Below are 6075 nucleotides of genomic sequence, written 5' to 3'. Positions count from 1 at the left end.
GAACTCCCGGAATTAGGCAAAAAGTGATTTCCAGAGGCACTAAATTAGTTGCCGCGGAATTTCTATAATAATTTATATGTGAAAAGTTGCGGAATTTGATAAGAAATCAAATGCAACTGGTTTGGTCCACTGCACGCATCTGTGGCCAGAGTCACGGGGGTTTGAGTACCCGGAGTTTTCCGGTATTAGACAAAAATGATTCCCAGAGGCACTTAACTGATCGCCGCAGGTTTCGTATCATAATTTATATATGAAAAGTTGCGGAATTTGATAAGAAATCAAACGCAACTGGTTTGGTCCACTGCACGCATCTGTGGCCACAGTTACGAGTGTTTGAGTACCCGGAGTATTCCGGTATTAGACAAAAAGTGATTCCCAGAGGCACTCAATCAGTCGCCGCCGGATTCCTATTATAATTTATATGTGAAAAGTTGCGGAATTTGATAAGAAATCAAATGCAACTGGTTTGGTCCACTGCACGCGTCTGTGGCCAGAGTCACGGGGGTTTCAGTACCCGGAGTATTCCGGTATTAGACAAAAAGTGATTCCCAGAAGCACTTAACTGATCGCCGCAGGTTTCCTATCGTAATTTATATATGAAAAGTTGCGGAATTTGATAAGAAATCAAACGCAACTAGTTTGGTCCACTGCACGCATTTGTGGCCAGAGTCACGGGAGTTTGAGTATCCGGAGTATTCCGATATTAGACAAAAAGTGATTCCCAGAGGCGCTCAATTAATCGCCACGGGATTCCTATCATAATTTATATATGAATAGTTGTGGAATTTGATAAGAAATCAAACGCAACCGGTTTGGTCCACTGCACGCATCTGTGGCCAGAGTCACGGGGGTTTGAGTACCCGGAGTATTCCGGTATTAGACAAAAAGTGATTCCCAGAGGCACTCAATTAGTCGCCGCGGGATTCCTATAATAATTTATATATGAAAAGTTGCGGAATTTGATAAAAAATCAAACGCACCTAGTTTGGTCCACTGCACGCATCTGTGGCCAGAGCTAGGGGGGTTTGAGTACCCGGAGAACTCCCGGTATTAGGCAAAAAGTAATTTCCAGAGGCACTTAATTAGTTGCCGCGGGATTTATATAACAATTTATATATGAAAAGTTGCGGAATTTGATAAGAAATCAAATGCAACTGGTTTGGTCCACTGCACGCATCAGTGGCCAGAGTCACGGGGGTTTGAGTACCCGGAGTATTCCGGTATTAGGCAAAAATGATTCCCAGAGGCACTTAACTGATCGCCGTAGGTTTCCTATCATAATTTATATATGAAAAGTTGCGGAATTTGATAAAAAATCAAACGCAACTGGCTTGGTCCACTGTACGCGTCTGTGGCCACAGTTACGAGTGTTTGAGTACCCAGAGTATTCCGGTATTAGACAAAAAGTGATTCCCAGAGGCACTTATTAGTTGCCGCGGGATTTATATAATAATTTATATATGAAAAGTTGCGGAATTTGATAAGAAATCAAACGCAACTGGTTTAGTCCACTGCACGCATCTGTGGCCAGAGTCACGGGGGTTTGAGTACCCGGAGAACTCCCGGTATTAGGCAAAAAGTGATTTCCAGAGGCACTAATTTAGTTGCCGCGAAATTTCTATAATAATTTATATATGAAAAGTTGTGGAATTCGATAAGAAAACAAACGCAACTGGTTTGGTCCACTGCACGCGTCTGTGGCCACAGTTACGAGTGTTTGAGTACCCGGAGTGTTCCGGTATTAGACAAAAAGTGATTCCCAGAGGCACTTAACTGATCGCCGCAGGTTTCCTATCGTAATTTATATATGAAAAGTTACGGAATTTGATAAGAAATCAAACGCAACTGGTTTGATCCACTGCACGCATCTGTGGCCAGAGTCACGGGGGTTTGAGTACCCGGAGTATTCCGGTATTAGACAAAAATGATTCCCAGAGGCACTCAATTAGTCGCCGCGGGATTCCTATCATAATTTATATATGAGAAGTTGCGAAATTTGATAAAAAATCAAACGCAACTGGTTTGGTCCACTGCACGCGTCTGTGGCCACAGTTACGAGTGTTTGAGTACCCGGAGTATTCCGGTATTAGACAAAAAGTGATTCCCAGAGGCACTCAATTAGTCGCCGCGGGATTCCTATCATAATTTATATATGAAAAGTTGCGGAATTTGATAAGAAATCAAACGCACCTAGTTTGGTCCACTGCACGCATCTGTGGCCAGAGCTAGGGGGGTTTGAGTACCCGGAGAACTCCCGGTATTAGGCAAAAATGATTCCCAGAGGCACTTAACTGATCGCCGTAGGTTTCGTATCATAATTTATATATGAAAAGTTGCGGAATTTGATAAAAAATCAAACGCAACTAGTTTGGTCCACTGTACGCGTCTGTGGCCACAGTTACGAGTGTTTGAGTACCCGGAGTATTCCGGTATTAGACAAAAAGTGATTCCCAGAGGCACTCAATTAGTCGCCGCGGGATTCCTATCATAATTTATATATGAATAGTTGCGGAATTTGATAAGAAATTAAACGCAACTAGTTTGGTCCACTGCACGCATCTGTGACCAGAGTCACCAGTCAGGGTTTTAGTATCCGAAAAATTCCTGGTATTAGGGTAAAGTAGTAAAACTGCCAAAATATTCGACTTTATTCATTTTCATTTTAGTTTCCAAGTGTTAACAATTACGGTAGGATAATATTTTTGTTCGAGGATGTTATTTATGGAATTTAGAAGAGTGTGGTAATAGGAGAGTGTAGCGTATTTGGGTATTTTCGTGAGGAATAAACTAAATTTGGAGTAATTTGATTTTTTTTCCGATTCAATAAAAATTATTTTTTCGCTGCTATTTTCCATGAGGGCAGTAGTAGGGTTTTTCCCCATAAAGGTGCCTCAGAAAAAAAAATTTTGGCAATTTTTTTTTCTGAAGATGAAGCCATATTATATTATAGACATCACGCTTCGGTAAATATAATAACGTGAAAGCATAAAATAATGGAATCGAAATAAAGATCTGATTCGAGTTTCATAACCCTGGACTACATTTATTATATTCTGTTTATTTGCTGTGCTAATCCATATTACGCGAAACAACAACCACGGCTATGTTTAGAAAAAAAATCAAACTAGAATTTAGTTAGAGACTTTTTTAGGTTTGTGTTATTTGTTACCATTCAATGACAGATAAATGTTCGCGAAAATTACAGTTAAAACTTGTATTACCCTAATTTTAGATTGAAATTCTGGTACAGGAGTATCGTAAATGAACTCCTCAACTAACACTGATAACACTGATAAATGGTCAAAATTGTAAAGAAATAAAAAATTAGTCAGAATCTGAATTCAATCCGGCATCAAAGTCTAATCCTACCAAAGTGTCTAAATTATCATTTGATCTCTTTAAGTATTGCCGAATTTTTTCATCAAACTGCGTATTCTTCGTTCGTTTGGTTTTACTAGACTTAGAGATGATGCGATCCGCGATACATGGATCCGTCCACGCTAGAGCAGCTACTAGCATATCCTCGAGATTTGCTTCAGGCGACACCTAATTCAATATCGACATGTTTAAATAATTAAATTATTGTTGGGAAACTTGCCTTCCGTGATGAATACAATCGATTCATCTTGTGCCTACGATGAGCAGATTCTCCAGCTTCTTCGGAGTAGAACGATAACGGGAGAGGCTAAAAATTGTTTATGTAATTATCATTAATCTTATTACTATTATTTTTAAAGGTAAATATCAACCATCATCTCAGATATATCCTTCATGTGACGATATTTTTCTATACACGGCGGTAGAATCTTAACATGTTGTAAAGATTTCTGCAAATTCTCCGAAACCGTTTCGAAAAGCTGCAGAACTTTGTCATCGTCTAGTGATTGAGATGTGGTACTTAGTATACTTAAAATACTAATATCCTCAACGATTCGCTCGCCATTTTCTATTTTTAAATGTTTGGCAAATAATGCCGGTTGAGATAGTAGTCGTCTGGCCATATTTCCTGTAATAATAGCGATTTAAAATATTAAAACAAATAAACATAAGAAGTTATTCAGACATCTTATTACCCGTATTTGAATTGCCTGCGCCACCAGGTTGTGCACGATTCACCCTAACCGCAAATTCCTTTTCAACAGCGTATACCACTAGATAGAATATTTGTGCATGTAGTAGTTTAGGAAAAAGTTTCAGGGGTTTCAGTGATAATTTTGAGTAGATCTCATTTGGTAATATAAAAGCCCACAATAAATGTTTATGTATAATATATTTTCGATAACATAACGTTTAAAGTTGTTCCAATATTTTTGGAATCATTTTTGTCTAATACCGGAATACTCCGGGTACTCAAACCCCCGTGACTCTAGCCACAGATGCGTGCAGTGGATCAAACCAGTTGCATTCGATTTCTTATCAAATTCCACAACTTTTCATATATAAATTACGATAGGAAACCTGCGGCGATCAGTTAAGTGCCTCTGGGAATCACTTTTTGTCTAATACCAGAATACTCCGGGTACTCAAACCCCCGTGACTCTGGCCACAGATGCGTGCAGTGGACCAAACCAGTTGCATTTGATTTCTTATCAAATTCCGCAACTTTTCATATATAAATTATTATAGAAATCCCGCGGCAACTAATTTAGTGCCTCTGGAAATCACTTTTTGCCTAATACCGGGAGTTCTCCGGGTACTCAAACCCCCCTAGCTCTGGCCACAGATGCGTGCAGTGGACCAAACTAGGTGCGTTTGATTTCTTATCAAATTCCGCAACTTTTCATATATAAATTACGATAGGAAACCTGCGGCGACTAATTGAGTGCCTCTGGGAATCACTTTTTGTCTAATACCGGAATACTCCGGGTACTCAAACCACCGTGACTCTGGCCACAGATGCATGCAGTGGACCAAACCAGTTGCGTTTGATTTCTTATCAAATTCCGCAACTTTTCATATATAAATTATAATAGGAATCCCGCGGCGACTAATTGAGTGCCTCTGGGAATCACTTTTTGTCTAATACCGGAATACTCCGGGTACTCAAACACTCGTAACTGTGGCCACAGACAAGCGCAGTGGACCAAACCTGTTGCGTTTGATTTCTTATCAAATTCCGCAACTTTTCATATATAAATTATGATAGGAAACCTGCGGCGATCAGTTAAGTGCCTCTGGGAATCATTTTTGTCTAATATCGGAATACTCCGGGTACTGAAACCCCCGTGACTCTGGCCACAGATGCGTGCAGTGGACCAAACTAGTTGCGTTTGATTTCTTATCAAATTCCGCAACTTTTCACATATAAATTATAATAGGAATCCGGCGGCGACTGATTGAGTGCCTCTGGAAATCACTTTTTGCCTAATACCGGGAGTTCTCCGGGTACTCAAATCCCCCTAGCTCTGGCCACAGATGCGTGCAGTGGACCAAACTAGGTGCGTTTGATTTCTTATCAAATTCCGCAACTTTTCATATATAAATTATTATAGGAATCCCGCGGCGACTAATTGAGTGCCTCTGGGAATCACTTTTTGTCTAATACCGGAATACTCCGGGTACTCAAACACTCGTAACTGTGGCCACAGATGCGTGCAGTGGACCAAACCAGTTGCGTTTGATTTCTTATCAAATTCCGCAACTTTTCACATATATATTATAATAGGAATCCGGCGGCGACTGATTGAGTGCCTCTGGAAATCACTTTTTGCCTAATACCGGGAGTTCTCCGGGTACTCAAATCCCCCTAGCTCTGGCCACAGATGCGTGCAGTGGACCAAACTAGGTGCGTTTGATTTCTTATCAAATTCCGCAACTTTTCACATATAAATTATAATAGGAATCCGGCGGCGACTGATTGAGTGCCTCTGGAAATCACTTTTTGCCTAATACCGGGAGTTCTCCGGGTACTCAAATCCCCCTAGCTCTGGCCACAGATGCGTGCAGTGGACCAAACTAGGTGCGTTTGATTTCTTATCAAATTCCGCAACTTTTCATATATAAATTATTATAGGAATCCCGCGGCGACTAATTGAGTGCCTCTGGGAATCACTTTTTGTCTAATACCGGAATACT

This window comes from Topomyia yanbarensis, chromosome 1, assembly GCF_030247195.1.
Source record: "Topomyia yanbarensis strain Yona2022 chromosome 1, ASM3024719v1, whole genome shotgun sequence".
Taxonomy (NCBI): domain Eukaryota; kingdom Metazoa; phylum Arthropoda; class Insecta; order Diptera; family Culicidae; genus Topomyia; species Topomyia yanbarensis.
The sequence above is the reverse complement of the archived record's forward strand: the minus strand, read 5'-3'. Positions refer to the sequence as shown.